Source organism: Schistocerca nitens, chromosome 5, assembly GCF_023898315.1.
Source record: "Schistocerca nitens isolate TAMUIC-IGC-003100 chromosome 5, iqSchNite1.1, whole genome shotgun sequence".
NCBI lineage: Eukaryota > Metazoa > Arthropoda > Insecta > Orthoptera > Acrididae > Schistocerca > Schistocerca nitens.
Window position 1 is genome coordinate 540,599,133 of NC_064618.1, and position 22,562 is coordinate 540,621,694.

The window sequence follows — 22,562 nt, forward strand, 5'->3', positions numbered from 1 at the left end:
CATAAAATGGTTCTTTAAGACAAACGGTTTCGACAGACTTCGCTGTCATTCCGATCTAAAACATCTTTTTGTTGTGAAACAGGTCCATTTTACGTTGAACAATTTGACGTGTGGTTTAACGTAAAATGAACATGTTTCACAACAAAAAGATTTTTGCGACCTGAAGATTACACCAAAGTCTATCGAAACCGGTTGTCTTAAATTCACAAAAAGACTGCAGCACGCATAAAGTGAATGCTGTCATTTCAAAATGGAATTGTAAAGTATATTTCATTTCATTTCTATTTACAGATCTGACAAGTGTTCTAGTTATAACACTGTCCCCTATATAGCCCACAAAGGAAAAAAAGATCATCTCAGTAACACTCGTGTAGCACGAAAGATCAAGTCACCATCAATATTGAATGTATATCCCCAGGTGACTAACGTCTAGGACCAATTTGAAAGAAACACCTGACCATGTAAAATTAGAATAACTCTCTCCAGTTGGATAACAATTACGTTAAGGTTTGCGAAGCTGTCATAGAAGAAACGATGATTCTCTATTTTGTTACTTTGACAGAAGATATTTCAGTGACTTTGACTGATTTGAGCTGTACAAATCTGTGCGTTAACAGCTTAAACCGTTTGGAATAATTGTTTTATAATTTGTCCGTGCTTCCGTCTCAAGAACGATACGACGAAATTTTGCAGCGTCGGAAGGAATTATGATACTCGATTATTCGTATATCTGTGTTGTCTCGAGTCCTATGGAGGAACGATTGCGGTGAAGTGGCGTGAGCCCTGAACTGTTATGGGACAATCAACTGATTTTAGCAACGGGATGTCCAGTCGTTGGTTTTTTCGTTCAGTCGATTTTTTTCAGTCTAATGAAACAAGCGAATGAAAGTTGTCTTTGCGGTCACGTTACCTACATGATTGCTTTACACTCATTCTCCGTGTTTTGAGTGTTGTCACTCAAAGTGAGACAAACGACTGACACAAGACTCTGATTGCTGAGTGGGTTAAGCGAATGTGATCATCCAGTCTCCGGGTTTGCGCGATTCCACTTACGTACTTTTCCAGTTATACGTGAAGCATGCCTAGATTTGTCAACTTTTTAGAGACAAATAACGTATCTTATGTCAAACAGAGGAGAGCAAGAAGTAGCCTATATTTTCTAAAAATGAAGTATTTTCAAAATTTCTGTGTTTATTTACTTAAATACCAATTTTTCGTAGTTCTGACATTAAAAATGGATTTTAGATTGGTTTAAAAAGATTAGTGACTGGAGCTACATTATAAATTTATGTCTGAATAAATGAACAATTACTTTTTTGTTTACATTTATTGGAGCCCTTTCTCTCTCTTCGCGCTGGTTTGTACCCATCACCGATACGTCACTTTAGGTAAATGCTGAGTTGCCGCTAACAGAAGGCATATTTGATACAATCTTTTCATACTTTAGGTGACTTAATCACATGCTTTTTAAGCATACGCTGTCATTCGTCGGAAGTATTCTTTCCTTTTCGTGAGAAATATTTGTCTTCACTTGTTAATTTGCTTTGCCGGACGGTGTGGCCGAGCGGTTCTAGGCGCTACAGTCTGGAACCGCGCGACCGCTACGGTCGCAGGTTCGAATCCTGCCTCGGGCATGGATGTGTGTAATGTCCTTAGGTTAGTTAGGTTTAAGTAGTTCTAAGTTCTAGGGGACTGATGACCTCAGTAGTTAAGTCCCATAGTGTTCAGAGCCATTTGTTAATTTGCTTTGAATTTTCTTAATACACTCGTAGTTGCAGAATGTGAATCATACTTTCAGATACTGCATATCGCATTCTGTTTAGCTTGCGGATCATTTTTTATTACAGTCATATAATATCTTCCATTCCTACGCCACTGAGAGATAAGCGAGGTTAGCACACTGGACTCACGGTCGGGAACAGCGGTTCAAACCCGAGTCCAACCATCCAGATTTAGGTTTTTTATGATTTCTTTAAGTCGGTCCAGGCAAATGCCCGGATGGCTACTTTGACAGGTCACGGCCGGTTTACTTTCCAGTCTTTACAAAAATCCGAGCTTGTGCTTCGTCCCTAATGATCTCGATGTCGACGGGACGTTAAACGCCACTTCCATCCTTCCTTCCTGCCACTGAGCGTTTCGGTATTCTGACCAAGACACAAAGTTCAAATGGTTCAAATGGCTCTGAGCACTATGGGACTTAACATCTGTGGTCATCAGTCCCCTAGAACTTAGAACTACTTAAACCTAACTAACCTAAGGACATCACACACATCCATGCCCGAGGCAGGAGTCGAACCTGCGACCGTAGCGGTCACGCGGTTCCAGACTGAAGCGCCTTTAACCGCACGGCCACACCGGCCGGCAGACACAAAGTTCACTATTAAGTAAACATCTTGTCACAAACATGGGCGTAAAACTTAACTTATAGGTACTTTTTGTCCTTCAATAAACGGTAAATATAGAAATGACAATAACAGCGACGACCGCAGATGACAAAGTGGCGTCGACAATAATGATTTGACAAAACCAAAACGATGGAATGTTTCCGCTCATAATTAACTGCTTTGGGGATCTGGCGACTGTGGTGAATGTTTTCATTTGGTTGTTCCCTCATACGAGTTGCATCCAAAAGAACGAATGAATAATTCAAGCGATACATACAACTAAAACCGAATGAGTCGACTGTTTTCCAACAGCAGACTAAATCGATTGTTTTCATTCGGTTGCTCCCATTACTGGACCTGAATCTGTCTTGAGGCTGCAGGGGGCGTAGCGGGAGAAACAGGCCCGCGACTCAGCGGTCAGAATCGCGGAGTCGCCAGCTTGTCGCGTCCGTTGCTGCTGCTGCTACGGCGGTTTCACTGCGTGGGAACTGAGACGAGGCTGTAGCATGACGGTGAAACCACAGCGACACCCGTGAGAAACTGGGCTCCGTGCTGTTTGGCATCGTAAACACTTTTTCTGTTAGGACCGAGACATTACCGTCCCCGTTTCCTTGGGGCAAATCTGGCGGTATGTGAAAATCGAAGCAAAATTACAGGTTAATACTGTTCACACGAAGTGTAAGATTAGAGGAAATGTGTGACTAGATGAAAGATACTCATCGACACTCAAAAGCAAAATAAGACAGAATTTTTGTAATGTGTCAATGATAAAAATTATTTCTAAATTCCCGTAACATATAATGCTGAGGTAGATGACACACTCAGCAGTGATTGTAGCAGCTTAAGAAGGAATACGTCTCAGATGTTGTACGACGAAGCCCTTCGCTGAGATGTCGAGGTCGATGGCTTGAAAAGCAGGTGAGTGTACGATCAAAACTGCAAACACACTCTCTTTTGTTAAATTCTGCTTTTAGTACGTGAAATAACCTAGAAATGCTCCATAATTAAAGTACATATAGACTTCTCATCCTCCAGATATGCTTTTTATGGACTTTTTATTATAAACGGATAACATATTTATGGTTATATCACGGTTCGAAGTACACTATTTCACGATTTACACTAGACGCAGACAGTTGGGGCACACTGATTTCGTCCAGGGTGGTACGGTGTGGCTGCAGGAAGGGAATCTGGCCACCCCTAAAACTAACGTTGCCAAATCCGTTCTAACCACGCCGACCCTGCGATCCCTGCCGGACATATGCGTAAGCGAAAGAAGAAGTACATTAATTTGAAATTTTTACAATACGGTCACAAAACACCCCAGGTATACAACGGCCTTGCCGCAGTGATAACATCGGTTTATGTTAGATCACCGAAGATAAGCGCTGTTGGGCTTGGCTAGCACGTGGATGGGTAACCGTGTGGTTTACCGAGCACTGCGCCCTCGGACCTTCTGAGACGAATTTTGGAGCTACTTGATTGAGTAGCAGCGGCTTCGATCACGTAAACTAACAACGTCTGGGTGAGCAGTGTACTGACCACATGCCTGTCCATATCCACCAACAGGCTGAGGATGACACGGCGGTCGATCAGTACCGTTGGGCCTTCCAAGATCTGTTAGGACTGAGTACACATTATATGATTTTTAATGTTATATTTCAGCTTTATTACTACAATAAAAACTTGGCAACAATGCACTTACTAAATCGACATTTATATGTCCATTGTTATAAACAATTCATAGAAAATACATACAGGTGCACTGTTATGAGAAATTCACAGTTGGGAACTGCTTTTTGTTTAAATAAGCCGTGGTATTACATTGTATTGGTCACGGATGATGATATACGTTTCGAAAGGAGCTACAGTCGCGAGCAGATGTACAGAAGAGTGATAGTGATAATGAATCAGTTTTTGGCAACGAGGATGATAGTGATGCTGATGTAGATATGATAAAGGAAGATATACAGGTCGGAGACGAAGTGGTTGTAAGTGAATGTGAAGAAGATGGTAACAGTATTCAGAAAACTAGTGCGCCTAATCTTATATTTTGAAGTGGACAGGTAACATGTGATATAGTACCACCAGATCTGCACAAGCATGTTTCAGGGAATGTAATATGTGAAACTTCACATATTTTATGTCTAGTCACCTTAGACTACAATCACAAGCAGTGTTCCAAACTTGAACGAGAAAGGTGTGTTCCCTGAGGACAGGAAATTGAATCAACAATGTGATGAGTGTCACAATTTCGTCTGTAAAGAACACGACAGAGCAAGAGTGTTGTGTAACGGGAGTTCATCACATGATGTGGAGAGCAAGTAGAAGCTTGTTTCTAGCACAGTTCCTTGTAAGTGATATTACACATCATATTAATTAATAATTAATTTTTGTTAACATCGTGTATAGACTTAAGTGTCAGGAAGTCGTTTCTGAAAGTATTTGTGTGGATTGTAGCCATGTATGGAAGTGAAACATGGACGATAAACTGTTTGTAGAAGAAGAGAATAGAAGTTTTCGAAATGTGGTGCTACAGAAGAATGCTGAAGATTCGATGGGTAGGTCACATAACTAATAGGGAGGTACTGAATAGAATTGGAGAGAAGAGAAATTGGTGGCACAACTTGACTAGAAGAAGGGATCGGTTGGTAGAGCATATTCTGAGGCATCAAGGGATCACCAGTTTAGTATTGGAGGGCAGCACGGAGGGTAAAAATCGTAGAGGGAGACCAAGACATGAGTACGCTAAACAGATTCAGAAGGATGTAGGTTGCAGTAGGTACTGGGAGATGAAGAAACTTGCACAGGATAGAGTAGCATGGAGAGCTGCATCAAACCAGTCTCTGGACTGAAGATCACAACAACAACAACATTAATTAATTACAGTATTGTTACATAGTGTGTGGTATATGAATATTTTGTGTTAAAATAATTTATGGAATTAATCAAACTAAACAATATACACTACTGGCCATTAAAATTGCTACACCAAGAAGAAACGCAGATGATGAACAGGTATTCATTGCACAAATATATTATACTAGAACTGACATGTGATTACATTTTCACGCAATTTTGGTGCATAGATCCTGAGAAACCAGTACCCAGAACAACCACCTCTGGCCATAATAACGGCCTCGATATGCATGGGCATTGAGTCAAACAGAGCTTGGATGACATTTACAGGTACAGCTGCCCATGCAGCTTCAACACGATACCACAGTTCATCAAGAGTAGTGACTGGCGTATTGTGACGAGCCAGTTGCTCGGCCACCGTTGACCAGACTTTTCAGTTGGTGAGAAATCTGGAGAATGTGCTGGCCAGGGCAGCAGTCGAACATTTTGTGTATCCAGAAAGGCCCGTACAGGACATGCACCATGCGGTCATGCATTATCCTGCTGAAATGTAGAGTTTCGCAGGGATCGAATGAAGGATAGAGCATCTGAAATGTAACGTCCACCGTTCAAAGTGCCGTCAATGCGAACAAGAGGTGACCGAGACGTGTAACCAATGGCACCCCATACCATCACGGCGGGTGATACGCCAGTATGGCCATGACGAATACACGCTTCCAATGTGCGTTCACCGCGATGTCGCCAAACACGGATGCGACCATCATGATGCTGTAAACAGAACCTGGATTCAGATGATGTTGTACGGTGGTATAACAAGGCCTTTCGGTCCACGGAGGTGCGTAAGAAACAATTGTACCTCTATGGCGATACAAATATTGGCAAGTCCACCTTAATAGAAAAAATCATTTCACGAAAGCAGCATATTTATCTGCCGTTTTGTTCTGAATTCGGATTTGGCGGATATGATGCACGTGTACATAATGTTATTGTTTTTGAGGAATTCGAGTGGTCTAGGTGGAGGCAGTATGCTTCTACTTTGAAGCGTATTGTTGAAGGAAGACCTGTTACTGTTAATGTAAAAAATAAACCTGGTATGGTTATACAGCATCGTGGTTTGGTGATATTTGCATCAAACGAGTTTAATATCGGTGACGAAGCTCTTATTTCACGTTTGAATGTTATTCACGCTGACTGTCACATTTTGCATTGTCGTTCTTTGAAGGCGGAACTGGATGCGTCGGATTCGTCGGATGTGGAAACCCCGGAGGAGGTCGTTTGCATATCGTCGGATGAGGATGATCCGGAAGTTTGGCGCTGCACGCCCGAGGCGTTGGATACGCCGACGGACGAATCTCAGTAGACCTTATTTTGGTCTTATGTGTAGGTTGCGCACAGAATTTACGCAAACTGATGGTCTACGATTTGAGTATGGCAAAATGGGTATTAGTGAAAAACATGACGAAAAGGCGAAGAACTTTGCCAAATTGCAGCATTATGATATAACGGATGAATTCAAGTTTTTTTCTAACAAATATGCTTCAGTAATAATTAATAAAGTAGTTACGTATGTTTATAGAATTAATGTCAGAATCGAACGTTTGACTTTGGATGAAAGGGCTAAGAAAAAAATATTTGAGGATCAAGGTGCACACAGGTTCGTTGCTGAGTACACCATCGCAGGCCCTCCTGTCTGTGATGCAGCGTCAAGGGTAACCGCAGCCATGGTCTCCGTGCTGATAGTCCATGCTGCTGCAAACGTCGTCGAACTGTTCGTGCAGATGGTTGTTGTCTTGCAAACGTCCCCATCTGTTAACTCAGGGATCGAGACGTGGCTGCACGATCCGTTACAGCCATGTGGATAAGATGCCTGTCATCTCGACTGCTAGTGATACGAGGCCGTTGGGATCCAGCACGGCGTTCCGTATTGCCCTTCTGAACCCACCGATTCCATATTCTGCTAACAGTCATTGGATCTCGACCAACGCGCGATGCGATAAACCGCAATCGCGACAAGCTACAATACGACCTTTATCAAAGTCGGAAACGTGATGGTACGTGTTTCTCCTCCTTACACGAGGCATCACAACAACGTTTCACCAGGCAACGCCGGTCAACTGCTGTTTGTGTATGAGAAATCGGTTGGAAACTTTCCTCATGTCAGCACGTTGTAGTTGTCGCCACCGGCGCCAACCTTGTGTGAATGCTCTGAAAAGCTGATAATTTGTGTATCACAGCATCTTCTTCCTGTCGGTTAAATTTCGCGTCTGTAGCACGCCATCTTCGTGGTGTAGCAATTTTTTATGGCCAGTAGTGTATATGTCTTCATATTTCAAACATTGATAGTACATAATTACATCTTACACGTAATTTGGTAATAGCGAGCGACTATGGAGTTGTAATTGCAATATTGTGCATGGGCCTTCAATGGATCAGTATTATTTTTGTGAAAATATTTTACATTCTATCGCCATAAAATATGCTAGGATCACTTTGAGATTAAAAAAAACCCGAGACACATAATCTGTTTTTCCACAGCTGATACTATGCGATGGTTGAGCACATAAAGTTCAAGCGAAAGATTTTCCATTGTGGTGGACAATACAGACGACAGCAGTCTGCAAGCACACGTAAGTTCTACGCTCCAGTACCGGAGTTGTTCTCCTTCCGGGTATTACAGCAGTCACAAGAGAGCTCCCACGCTATGATGTGACGGTTCGACGAAAAGATATATAGCCCATAAACCCCAACACACACACACGAAAAGATATGACACACAGATCGGGGATCATTACAGCCTGCCGAGTTTCCACTGCGGAGGAGCGTGACTCGGCGTTCGAGAACACACCCCCAATACAAACGTCACGTGCAGACGGCTCGGCGAGTACGGGTGACACACTTATGTAGGATGGTTACGGCCTCCCGAAGGAGGTGTTGAGTGTGCGCAGGCAGCGTGGCCGCGGCGCGGGCGAAGGAGGTCAGACGGGCGCAGGCAGAGCGCGCCGGCTCAAGTTGAAGGTCGGCCGGCGCGGCCCACCGACCACGGCCCACAAAGCTGCCGCCGTGTCCCCGCCTCAGGCAGCTGCTGCTGCTGCTGGACCAGACCTTCAGCTGGATCGGCGCTGGGCGGATAGGTTGCTGGCCCCACGGCTCGCAGATCAGCTGTGAGGATTCTACATCTACATCTACATTCATACTCCGCGAGCCACCCAACGGTGTGTGGCGGAGGGCACTTTACGTGCCACTGTCATTACCTCCCTTTCCTGTTCCAGTCGCGTATGGTTCGCGGGAAGAACGACTGCCGGAAAGCCTCCGTGCGCGCTCGAATCTCTCTGATTTTACATTCGTCATCTCCTCGGGAGGTATAAGCAAGGGGAAACAATACATTCGATACCTCATCCAGAAACGCACCCTCTCGAAACCTGGACAGCAAGCTACACCGCGATGCAGAGCGCCTCTCTTGCAGAGTCTGCCACTTGAGTTTGCTAAACATCTCCGTAACGCTATCACGCTTACCAAATAACCCTGTGACGAAACGCGCCGCTCTTCTTTGAATTTTCTCTATCTCCTCCGTCAACCCGACCTGGTACGGATCCCACACTGATGAGCAATACTCAAGTAGGCCTATAGGTCGAACGAGTGTTTTGTAAGCCACCTCCTTTGTTGATGGACTACATTTTCTAAGGACTCTCCCAATGAATCTTAACCTGGTACTCGCGTTATCAACAATTAATTTTATATGATCATTCCACTTCAAATCGTTCTGCACGCATACTCCCAGATATTTTACAGAAGTAACTGCTACCAGTGTTTGTTCCGCTATCATATAATCGTACAATAAAGGATCCTTCTTTCTATGTATTCGCAATACATTAGTCTATGTTAGGGTCAGTTGCCACTCCCTGCACCAAGTGCCTATCCGCTGCAGATCTTCCTGCATTTGGCTACAATTTTCTAATGCTGCAACTTCTCTGTATACTACAGCATCATCCGCGAAAAGCCGCATGGAACTTCCGACACTATCTGCTAGGTCATTTATATATATTGTGAAAAGCAATGGTCACATAACACTCCCCTGTGGCACGCCAGAAGTTACTTTAACGTCTGTAGATGTCTCTCCATTGAGAAGAACATGCTGTGTTCCGTTTGCTAAAAACTCTTCAATCCAGCCACACAGCTGGTCTGATATTCCGTAGACTCTTACTTTGTTTATCAGGCGATAGTGCGGAACTGTATCGAACGCCTTCCGGAAGTCAAGGAAAATAGCATCTACATGGGAGCCTGTATCTAATATTTTCTGGGTCTCATGAACAAATAAAGCGAGCTGGGTCTCACACGATGGAATCCATGCTGATTCCTACAGAGTAGATTCTGGGTTTCCAGAAACGACATGATACGCGAGCAAAAAACATGTTCTAAAATTCTGAGCTGACATGCACAGATTTACTTATGGTAGTACCAGGATCTCTAGAATTCGCTCTCAGGTATTAGCCCATCAGGCACCTCCCATACATGTAGATGGCCCGAATCATGTTTCCTTTCGTCTCTCTGCAGAAGGAATCCTTCACTACGAAGGAAATTTGAAAACCTTGCGAGCTGTCTCCAATGGCCTCGTCGTTGATGGAACCTTCATCCTTCTTACTTATTACTTAGCAAATAATTTTGATACAATTCTGTTCAACACGCCGCTTTCTTCGTAAATTCAAGATTGATTGCGACCTGTCGATCTATTCCAAACATTTTTTTTCTCAGGTGAAAACTCCTTGTTTGTCATAACCTAAACGCTACATAATAAAAGTTGGTTGTCATGTAACATGACAGACACTTTCGGCCAGTGCATAAAATTGCTTGTTATTATCACTCTCTTTCTATGTCGATCTTTTCGAAAATGGTTCAAATGGCTCTGAGCACTATGGGACTTAACTTCTGAGGTCATCAGTCTCCTAGACTTAGAACTACTTAAACCTAACTAACCTAAGGACATCACACACATTCATGCCCGAGGCAGGAGTCGAACCTGCGACCTAGCGGTTGCGCGGTTCCAGACTGTAGCGCCTAGAACCACTCGGCCACCTCGGCTGGCGATCTTTCCGATTATATTTACTTTACCATAATTCTTGGTGCAGTTCAAGTACTCCCGTTTGGTTTGTCTTTTAGAAACCTTCCCGGACTTCCCTAACACGTATTGAATGTCAGAACCGCCTTCTATTCGCAGTGACGTGATACTTTTTAAGGCTGCTAGCTTCTATCGATTAGACCCGCAAAGCCTGATATGAGAACACTGCTCATCTAAAGTTTGATGCTATTTTTGTAAAGAGCTTTTGAAGCCACTGGTGTATTACAGGTGAATCACGAGGTCTAAATACCTCGATTGTGATAACTATTTTTATTGAAAAGACACGTCTTAATTATTATAATTATTATTAATTAGTTAAAAAAGATAAAGTTACGTGGATAATTGTAATACGAGGGCTATTCAGAAAGTAGGGAACGTTTGGCATTAAAAAAAAAACTAAGAATAAGAAATACATTTTATTATAAACATGTGAAAGAACGACTGACATACTACTTTTTCACATAGTCGCCAAACACATTGAGGCACTTATCATAGCGGTGAACAAGCTTTGAAAGACCTTCGTCATAAAATTCTGCCGCATGAGACTTCACTCACCCGTCTGGAGTTTTGCGTCGTCAACAAAGCGCTACGTTCCAAGCCAGTTTTTCCTCTTGGGAAACAAGTGGAAATCGCTTGGTGCAAGATAGGGGCTGTAGGGCGAGTGAGGGAAAATTTCCCATTTGAATGAAGTAAGGAGTTCTTTAGTGCGGTTTGCGGTGTGAGGTTGAGCATTGTCGTGCAAAAACAAAATTTTGGATGTCAGCCTTCCTCAGTGTCTGTTTTGAACTGCTCTTCTAAGGCTGTGCAAAGTTTGACAGTACCGGTCAGAATTTATGGTTGCTCCACGCTCAAGAAAATCAATAAGAACCACACCCTGCCTATCCCAAAACACTGTCACCATCAACTTCCTTGCTGAAAAGGTCTGCAAATATTTTTCGGTTTTTCGGGGACCTTGTTTGCCCCCTCTCCATGGACTGTAATTTTGTCTCGTAGTTGACGTGTTTCACCCAAGTCTCGTCGCCGGTTACGATTCGATCCAGTAATGAATCACCATGTTTGTGGTAGGCCTCCAGAAATATCAACGTTGCCCCCCTTCGCTGTTCTTTGTGGTGCTCTGTAAGCATCTTGGGCACCCATCGTGCACATAATTTGTGGTAACCTAGCTTTTGAGTGACAATTTCAAACAACAAAGTCCGTGAAACTTGTGGAAAAGAAAGCGAAAGCGACGGTTTTCACGAATTGTTTCTTTAACTTTAGCGATAGGATCGTCAGTCACAATGCTCGGACGTCTACTCTTCTTTTCATCATGAACGTTGTTTCGGCCATTTTTAAACCGAATGCACCATTTCCGGACTGAACATTCACTCATTACGTTATCTCCGTACACTTCGCACAGTTCACGATAAATTTCTATAGGTTCTAGGTTTATTGCCAACAAAAACCGTATCACAGACTGCACCTCACAACTGGCTGGATTTTCGATTGCAGCGCACATTTCAAATTCGAATATCCAAAAAACCAGACGCGCAGAGTGTTCCCGCTGGCACGGATGGATGCTTACTCAGCCGCCGAGCAGACACATACCAAAATATACGCGATCGGCGAGCGCCTAGCACCGGCACACGGAAACCTTCCCTACTTACTGAATAGCCCTCGTATAATTAATTCTTCCTCTGCCGCGGAGTGTGCGCTGATATAAAAGTTCTTAACAGATTAAAACTATGTATCGGACTGGGACTCAAAGCCGGGACCTTTGCCTTTCGTTGTGAGGAGTTGCTGTGAGTCGTGGTTGGTTAGCCCCCCCGTCACCACCCCGCCCCCGAAAGACGAAGGTCCTGGTTGCTAATCCCGATTCAGCACGCACTTTTATCTGCTAGGAAGTTTTGACAATTGCAACAGTTTATCTCGACAAAATATTATTTCAGTTTCGCAATCCTCTGATCAAATGGTATCGTTTGATATACACCACGACAGCATTGAGTTTGATTTTATTTTGAAAATTTTCTACTGATTTTTCTTTGTACGTCGTTTTATCCCCTCCACTCGCTTTAAGCACGGTGCAGTTTAACATGTTACAAACACAACTTGTAAGAGAATACAACTAGACTTTCGTGAGATACTCCCAATATCGTCTGGATGTACTGAATTATTAGTATAACTGGCCATCAGCATACTTAATATTACATGGTACTTCCTAAGAAATTTCGTTAATTCTGAAAAAGAGGTTGCTTGACGCCATGGGAATGTAATAAGTCACTAGAATAGAAGTAGCAGCCTCAACGGCGGTGTGCACTAGCGCGATTGTGGTGGCAGTCTACACACGATATCGACGATTATAGGTAGCACACACTTTGAAAGCCACATATGTGCATGTTTCCACGATGGTGCAGTATTGGTTTTGCCTAGTGTGAATCTGGTAGCAGTGAACTGTTCCAGTGCACCGAGCTTGTATTATACTTCTATTATTTTTGTTGTACTGAATAATTATAAACAGAACTCGAAGTTTTTGTTTGTTATTTATACGATTAAGACCACGTCATTTATATAATGGAACCGTCTACTCTCAACTCCGGACAACCAGAGTCCACAGGAATACGGATATTTACAGGAGCTTTTGTAAACGTAACAATAAACCATAGATAGATCTCAATGTAAAACAGTAAATGACTTCAGCATCAAATGTGTGAAAAATACGTAAGCAGTGCATCTGCACCGATAAAGAAAAATATCATTATAAACTACAACTTCCTTCTTCCTGAATCATTGCCCATAGCCTTGAGACGTTTTGAAATGGCTTGCTGTGTCACTCCCACTAATCGTGCCAATTCTTCTTGAGTTTGATGCGAGTCTTCTCTCAGCAATGTCTTCAATTCTGCATCTTCTAAAACATTCTCTCTTGCACCACTATGCCGGTCTACGACGTTAAAATCACCGTTCTTGAAGCGTTGAAACCACTCACGACACGTTCTTTCACTAATAGCATCCTTACCATACGTACCTGAGAGCATTCGATGAGACTCAGCCACTGTTTTAGTCATACTCGTATTGCAACAAAACAGTAACACCTCCCGCAAATGATGAGAATTAGGCTCGTAAACTGACATTTTTCAATCAAGAACAACTTTATGATGCAGGCACAAATCGATTTATGTTTGAATGAGGTTCCGTTGACCGAGGGCCAAGCTAACTGCCTGATGTCTGCGATCTGTTTCTTTCGACCGCTGCTTACCGTTGTCGCCACCTATCGGCAAACGGCGGAAGCAAAGTTGTACACCTTGTACGACAGTGAACCAGCTCACGAAAGCTGTTTAGCAATTGGAGAACAGAGGGAACTGAAGAACAAATTTTTTGCACGTTCATTCCGTTCAGCAGATTTCCCACCCTATGGTTTCATATATTTCAACACACAAAGAATATGCGAAGCTAGGTGAGTCCAGTGACTGTGACAGCCGTAAATGGGATTCTGCAGAACATTCTGCATGGGAACCATTAATGGAAAAAAAGTTGGACGAGGTGCAGTGATCTGAAAGGAGATTTTCATCTTGAGTTTGAAACTCTCTGCTTACAAATAAATTTGTTACGGGATGGGATCCGCTTGAGAAAACATAACTTTTCTTCTTTTATCCAGTCATGTTAAGCTAAAGTTACAGCATTATCAGTGTTTTTTGATAAATTTTCATTCTTTTTATCACACGCTGTGATTTTCTGGTTTTCTGTGTTTTTAGGTACAGTTGTTTTTTTCACAGTTTGTCACTTTCTGGTTTCGCAATTATCTTCACCGTGAAAACTAGTAGTTATGTAAACAGTAACTGTCAAAGGCTAAAGAGTGCGGTTTTTCTCAGTGAAGGTAATGGGGAAACCAGAAAAAAATTGCAAACTGTGATAGAAAAACAACTGCAATTTTTTCATAAATTAAATAAATTCTAGACTTTCAGACACCTGTGAGCATTGTTTGCATGCTGTGAAAATTCACGGAAGAATCTCTCTCACTTATGAATAAAAGTGTGCCTGTAGCAACAAATGCAGCCAATAGTAAGTGAAAAAAATTATGAAATTTCACATGTAAAAAAAAAATTATTTTGTATGTTTTTGAACCTTTCCTGCTGTGATTGTGAATCATGAATCCTTCCTGGTTATGCTGAAAAAGTTTTATGAATTTTACAAATAAAGTATAGACAGTGGAAATTAAAATGTCCTGTGGTGCCGCTCCTGCTCCAAGTCGGCCCGTTTGATGTCCTACCCCCTTTAAGTCAGATGTCAACTTGGTCTCCGAAATAATTTTATTTACGCAATTTTTCAAAATAATTATGATGTGTGTGAACATGAGAAAAAATGCCTTCCTAAAATTCTTCATTTTCTAAGGAAATTCATACAAAGTTGGTGAAGGCTCATGAGCCTGCTTATCCACATTCAACTTCTCTGTGGCACGCCTTTGGTTCGTGTTTGAGAATTGATTCGTTGCTATTTACCTCTCAGGTTTCATCTGAGAGCTCTTTAATTCAAACGTACCGTATCTCTGTCTCTTTGAGGACTTCCACGTGAATGGTGTCCAAAAATACAGGTGAAAAAATACGGATGACAAAGAGCACAACCGGTACTTCAGAAGGATACGATATACTTGCAGACTCTCTTCCTCTTATCATGCACAAAGGCGATGTTACACAGTATTAGTATGGTCTGTCTTGGAGGGGACTAAAATTTGGCCGTTGTGCTTATGACAAAAAGCATTATCTTTAACATTCCCAAGTTCACCACGCCAAAACAGAAACATAAAAATAAAGCACCACGTGACTGGAGAGATTGATACTGGCCTACGTCTGCAGTTAAGGCAGCAATGCGTGAAACATTTACTACTATCCTGTGGAAGGTTTTAGCACCCATCACGAAGTTCAAGACAGGCATTTTGAAACATCTCCCCTTCATTTAGTATGGATAAGTACTACATACAGCTGACATTTGTGATTATTAAACAGGTTAGGACAGATAAAACGTGATTGAAAAGATTGGTGACTAGAGTTTATTAGAAATATAGTTGCTATTCTTCGTATGACGGTACATTAATGTCCTTTGAAGATGCGTGTAATATATTTTCTGTTGATTCAAAAAGAGTGTGATAAACCCACAAGTACTCTTCGTTAGTGACGAAGACAAGGAATGAAGAGAAGGTACACACAAGGCTCACAGTGGTATCTATTAGATTACGATATGAAAGATCGACAACGTAGCGACTTTATTGCGGAAAAAGGGTCTAAAATAAATCATGAATGGGCCATATAGGAGATATATCTTGAAATTTTGTCGATATCAGTTGTATTTCATATACAATAATCTTCTTTTACTGTCGATTGATGGCAGATAAATTAACACAAATCATGATTATTCTATTTCATGGAGGTCAAGTAATTTCACAAAAATATTTTTGTGGAAGGTTTTTGCAACAATTATGATCACTGTAAATTTATTAAGCGAACAAAGCGAATCGTGTTATCATCCTGTTAGCAACTCATGGGTTCAGAGATCCATAAGGTTTCATCATAGTCCCGCGGTAGCGTTCTCGCTTCCCGAGCACGGGGTCCCGGGTTTGATTCCCGGCGAGCTCAATGATTTTCACCTGTGATTTTCACCTGCCTCGAAATGACTGGATGTTGTTGTGTCGTCTTCATCATCATCATCATTCATCCCCATTGCGATTGGAGGAAGGCTATGGCAAACCACCTCCGCTAGGACCTTGCCTAGTACAGCGGTGCGGGTCTCCCGCATCGTCCCCTACGCTCTGTCAAAGAGTATGGGACTTCATCATCGTCAAGGTTTGCAAAAAGGCATTTTCGTACAGTATCAGGTATGTGTGGTTAGGTGACAGTTTACGCAGAATAGGAAGAATAAAACTACATTTCTTGACGTTCATGTAGGAATCCAAATAAATATTGCAGTCTAGTCGCACTCTTGAATCAGACCTAGTTGAGACAATTTGCGCGTTTCAAAGGCGTGGAGTAGATGAATATTTTGTGCATCACTTACCTCAACTGGTCGCACTGCTTATCAGAATGTTACTCAAATCCACTGCGGTGATTCTTGTGATATGTCACAGCTCCTGCAAAAGATAGGAACGAATTTAGCACTGAGACGGTTAGAAAACTTTTTTTCTCTGTTTCCTGTCCTAATATCTATATTTATTGAAACAAGATGGTGGTAAGAAAACACTCAGGGGCTTTAGATACACTCAGGGGTAATTAATACAGCTTCCTATGACTGGCGATACGCTCTTGCAACGATAAGCTCACCGGACAAAAAAATTAGTCACCCCTAGAGAAATCATTATAAGCTTCATTTAATACCGTGAAATTCCGCCCCTGAACTTGATCAACGACTGGATTCATTTAGGAAGTGAACACGCAAGGTTACGCAGGTTAAGCCACTCGCTGAAGATTTAATCACCCAGTTCCACCAAATTTCGGGGATGCTGATGTCTGTGTTTTACTCACTGTTCCAATATGCACCACAGATTTTCTGTGGGGCTCAAGTCAGGTGATCTTGCAGGCCAGTCGAGAGATAATAGGGGTGGAGGGTTAGTTCAGAAAACCAATCACTTCCTGCGCGTCCTCTCGTTAACAAGTGGGGATGGGCCTTCACTCACTGCCTGCAGCAATTCCAGTCGGGTTTGGAAGCGATTTTTATCCACAAGTCGTGAAACGCGTCTCTAGCTCCTCTCACTGGTTCTTTCTCCGAGCACAGTTCTGATGTGGCGTTTAGTGGCCACGTGTGCTACACGAGTGCTTGAACACACACTAAACAGTACGCCGTGCCGCGAAACACCAACAAATACAGCAGCTTCACACCGTATGGCCATGGGCACCGAAAAGCATGATTATCCCTTTTTGCCACTCTGTCACGTCCTTACATTTATCCATGTGTACATATAGTGTCCGCTTGATGCATAAGCGTCTCACTGATCGCTACTGCTTTATGCTCATGTAAAGGCAATGCGCGCGTTATTGGGGACGCGACTAGATCGCTGCTCCGTCTGTAAAGGCATAATGATCTGTGCGTGCACACTGGGGTTACTAATTTTTTGTCCGTTGAGATTATTACGACTGAGATTTCACCTCATTCATAGCTCAGTCGATCGATTAACACATGAGTGTAATGTAGAATTTTTTAAATATAGTGTGAAAATATTGCTGTGAATAATACATTTTTCCGTAACATAATGAGATAAATTGATTCATGTTTATATAGTTGCTTAAGAAAATCTTGTGTGCTGTCCTTAGGTTAGTTAGGTTTAAGTAGTTCTAAGTTCTAGGGGACTGATGACCACAGATGTTAAGTCCCATAGTGCTCAGAGCCTTAAGAAAATCAGAATATCAATAAGAAGCTGAATTTCGAGTGTGTTGTAAAATGGCGGTTCAAGATTAATTAAAATGATTTCAAATTCAATGTAACGCGGTTGCTATTTTTGGTAACTGCCGCCGTCATTAACTTCGTTGGCTAACATCGAGCCGTTAACCTACTACACGTCCTGTTATGTCCAAATCTTCAACGCAGCACCACGACCAACTGTAGATTACCTGATCTCTGAATAGGTCAAGACTGGCACGAATTTATGTCCGGCCAATACCAGCTAAGCTATTTACTTATTTGTTTGCATCAGCCGCATTTCCTCTTTTAATGGACGACGAACGATACGTGACTTTAGTAAGCTCTTCAGACCTTCAGCGAAACCATCACCGAAGTCTAAGTTGTAAATGTGAAGAAGATAATTACACTCAAACATTTTACACACTCAAGCTAGAAATAAGTTTTAATAAACAGAAATAAGTTTTAATAATTAATTATTGAAAACTAGTGTATGCTGACATTAGCGAGATCTGGTCAACTTACGACACAAACATCTTGTGGCTACTGTACGGCAGCTTGTTTTAAACAGTAGTGATGTGTTTTATATGTATTTGACGGTGCTGGTGCTGATTCCGCATTTAACAGTTGACTATGCCACTATGGCTGCAGTGCATTAGGACTTCGTTTTTATGAGACAGGTATGCCTCTTCACATTTAAAGCGCACAAATATAAATTTTGTCAGTACAACTTTTCAATATGCTCTATGTATTGTTCTTAAGCTGTATACAGTTTGCGAGTGTATTTATATTTTTCCCATTTTTGCTGCAGATCTGATGATGGTCATTATAGACCGAAACCGGTAATCTGTTAAACAGAAAAGATTGTGACCATAGACGTAAATTAAAGGAAACTTATTCATGTTTGTTGTTAGCAGCTTCAGCTTATAAATTATGTATTAACAACGAAAGCAAAAATATGTGTAAAATTTCCAAAAATTACGTGCGATGTTGAGGTTTAAAAGTCATTAATAAACCAGAATTACTAGAAACATCTTAAAATTAATAAAAAAGTATATTATGGACTCAGTGGCAGTACGTATCCCCAAGCCACCACCCAAGACATTAGGGTTCATTGAAAACAACGTAAGGACGCGTAACTCATCCATAAAAGACGTGACTTATCGTTCGACCGGTACGTGATTGTTTCTCTCTAGTCTTATACCAGTACAAGATAGAAATAGTAGAAGAGGTAGAGAAGATCCAATCCAATGAACGGCGGTGCCTTTCGTCACAGTTGCAGCCGCGATAATTGTCGAGATTTCCTCGCTCGGCATGTGTTACAGGTTAAACATTAAAATGTTATTGCTGCGGAACCTCTCGGCTTGGTGTTATGTTTTATCTGACTTGCATTAACCTCTGGTGATGTGGAGGTGAGTTTACCTTTGCCTGCTGCGGAGAAAATTATTCTCGCAACGTTACGGTGACGTTCAACAAACTCCTTTGGCAGACACCATAAGAATGGTGTTGTGCGTGACGGAGAGATTTACTGTTGAAACCGCGGAAGCGTACGTTCCAAAAAGAGTTAGGAAATATATTCTTTCTCCTACATACGTCTTGCGAAACACAACGACGAGGAACTCAGAGATATTAGTGCTCATGCGGAGGCTTATTGATAGTCGTCCTTCTCACGCACCATTCACGATTGAAACGACCAAGGGGAGGGGTGCGGTGGAGGATGATAGTAGGAACAGAAGTGCCCTCCGTCACACACCGTAGGGTGGCTTGCGGAGTGCAGCTGCAGATGTGGGAAAGTGTTGCGCAGAGAGCACAGACACCACAAGCGCTATTTGGCCCACGATGCAGCGAATACCAGTGAGGGTGTGCATCAGTTCGCAGAGGAGTTAGAATACGAAATGGGAGTTCATTCGAATGAGAGTGGAGAGTTTGAAGTACACCATGCATAGAAATCCCTTTCGTACGACGGCACTGGTTAGTTCTTCATGACGATGTTTCGAAGACAACATAGTTGTCCTCAAGTGTAATGTATCTGGCCGTCTAAGATTTAAAAATGATTTAAAACCGATCACCAACGAAGTCATTGATTTCTTTCGACTTGAACTTTCAGATGAGCACCTATCCGATTTCAGATTGTGTTCAAATAGCAAGACCCAGCATAACTGAGATAGGATGCTGATGCGGAGTCAAAGAGGCAGTTTTATACATTTTCCCTGTGGGAACCACGCCTCACAAGATGGAATGCTCAACAAATACGTAAACTGTTCGACTCCCATTTCTTACGTTACTAAGTCACACTTAACGACTGTATCCTACTTTTAAAACATAAAAGCATGGAAAACTGTACAGCTATTTTGTCCTACGTGTTAAGGTAACTGCCGTGTTCTATTATTGTTTTTATACATCAGTAGGTAATGTGACATCCTTCAGTAAATGTCAGTATCGACATGTGTTCGTCACTTCCAGAGGGAAAAATGAATATCTGTGAGTATGAAGGGAATAATGTCGTTAGCTAATAAATACGTGACAGGTATTCAAAATTTGGTATTCAATAATACTGACAATTTAAATCAGACCAGAACAACATTTCTTCCAAATTCCTCAACGACAGCAAATATACAATGCGTTCTGCTCATTTCTCCAGTGGCTTCTTTTCTTTCTTTTTTTTGTTGATTCAGAGGAGGGGACCAAAGAGCGAGGTCATTGGTCCCATCACATTAGGGAAGTGCGAGTCCAGTATGCTAACACCCGTGCCATCTCGCTTGGTCCTCTGGCTATTTCTGCAATGCTTTGTAGCTAGTTGAGCCAGTATGGGCTTCGTTAAGCCCTTTGGAATGTGAAAGAGTAGTACCTCTATGTCGTAAATGCAAGAGAGCACTCAAATGAAACCTGACTGCTACCTTTAAAAGGAAAGCAGTGTACTGACATGTCGGCTCACCGCGTCAAGTTAGGTAAGTAGAGTCTTCCTGGATTGCGCTGCATTGTACCCATCCCGAAAGGGCATTAGTGCCACCGACCTGCGAAAGTTTAAGACGGTAAGTTAAGCGCTGCGTACAGGTCGAGGTTATTACGGATGAATCAGTGATTCAAATCATGAAGGGTAGAGATTGGGATGGGCTGTAATGCGACGAAATTATTTAAGTAAACAGCGTCAAATGAAACGAATTCCGATACTGGATTATCAAGTGGAGACATGAACTTTTGAAAGGTTGTTTCCTTTGCTTAACTACATGTAAGTCTACGTGTACAACTCTGACAAACTTGCTCAATCTGGCAACGCATTCTTAACACAACAACTAAAACCAAAATAAAGAATTGGTGGAAGAAAACTGAGAAGATGGTTCAAATGGCTCTGAGCACTATGGGACTTAACATCTATGGTCATCAGTCCCCTAGAACTTATAACTACTTGAACCCAACTAACCTAAGGACATCACACAACACCCATTCATCACGAAAACTGAGAAGACTAACTTATTATAACTGATACTATAAGTAATTTTATTAGACACTTACCTGCCTTTCTGTCACTGAAACATTTTCAGACGTTAGGAAATACAGGGTGTATCAAAATGCACATTACACAGTGAAAACTCCTATTGATTTTTCATTAACCTACTGATATGGTTTTGGTGTCTTTTTGTAGCAAAATACATCGAGTTTTATTTGTATGCACCTAAACAGATTAAAAGTGACTTTCATGGTCATGTGGCACATATTCCATCTGAAAACGATTTTCCAAACTCTCTGCAGCGTGTTACACAGCACTTGTTTTGTTTTGACGTAGATTCTAGCTCTGAGCTTTGACAGAAGCTTGTAAGGATTTAAAAAGCAAGGTAGCCTTGATGATTCCCCAGAAGTAAAAGTCAAGAGGTGCCAGATCCACTGTACATGGTAGCTGTGCAATTCACGCACCTCGGCTTATTCACTTACGTGGAAACTGGACATTTAGGAAATGCCGGACGTCTTACCAAAAACTCAACACTTAATTTATTTTGCTTCATGATGAAATTAAGTCTGTAAGTAATATGAAAAAGTTTGTAAGTATTTTCAGAGTTGTAAAATGCTTTTTGATATACTATATTGAAAACGATTTCCATCCTTACGTTTTCTTTTTGTCAAAACTAATGAGGTTTGACTCCCATTGAAAAAGTTTGGCTCGCCTGTATAACTTCACCGACAACGGAAAGGCACATCTTTGCCGACGGGAAAAGCATTTCCCGTCTCGACGGTTAATGGTTTTTCACGATTTTCGCTAAACTAGGTATTGTTTACTGATCATTCTTCTTCTGCTGCTCTGGATAAAACAGTTATGGTATCAGACGACACATTAGGCATTATGAAAGATAAAGAGTTACATTCAGCTTCATGTTATATAGAGAGGGAAAATCTTCGTGGTAATATAACGATGTGGATGTTACATAATTGATATATGTGCGGTATTAAATGAAAATTAGTTAACCAGTGAATAGTTCAGAAACAAAATAACCGCACCTCGTGTCCCCCAATGCGGAGTCCCGCCATTGTGAACTACTAATTTTGCTCCACATCGACGCGCAGAGGATTCAACGAGATTACCGTTGAGTTCCAGAAAGGCATTTTGCCACTGGTCAAAAAGTTCGATATTCACCTCTAGCTATGGCGTGAGTCGTGTTGGGCACCCGGAAAAACCATAACTGTTGATTCCAATCCACTGAATGAGTGGACGTAGATATAGACCGAAATAGCCTAGTCGTATTTACAGACAGGGTAGATGCGTTCACACAGTGTGCGGAACTTAATAACATGTGCATAACAGTCAGCCCAGCCAGGTTGCGACAACGTAACGTATGGTCACCCCTTAACTCATGTTTTAT

General features: G+C 41.9%; 1 protein-coding gene across 1 annotated transcript in view; it reads right to left on the reverse strand.

The window, feature by feature from the left end:
- Positions 1 to 16,430, reverse strand: part of LOC126260154 (cadherin-23-like) — a 370,016-nt gene extending 353,586 nt beyond the window's left edge. The window contains exon 1 of the mRNA XM_049957412.1: positions 16,375 to 16,430. The gene's annotated coding sequence lies outside the window, so the exon portion shown is untranslated. The remainder of the gene's footprint in view (positions 1 to 16,374) is intronic.
- Positions 16,431 to 22,562: the final 6,132 nt, after the last annotated feature.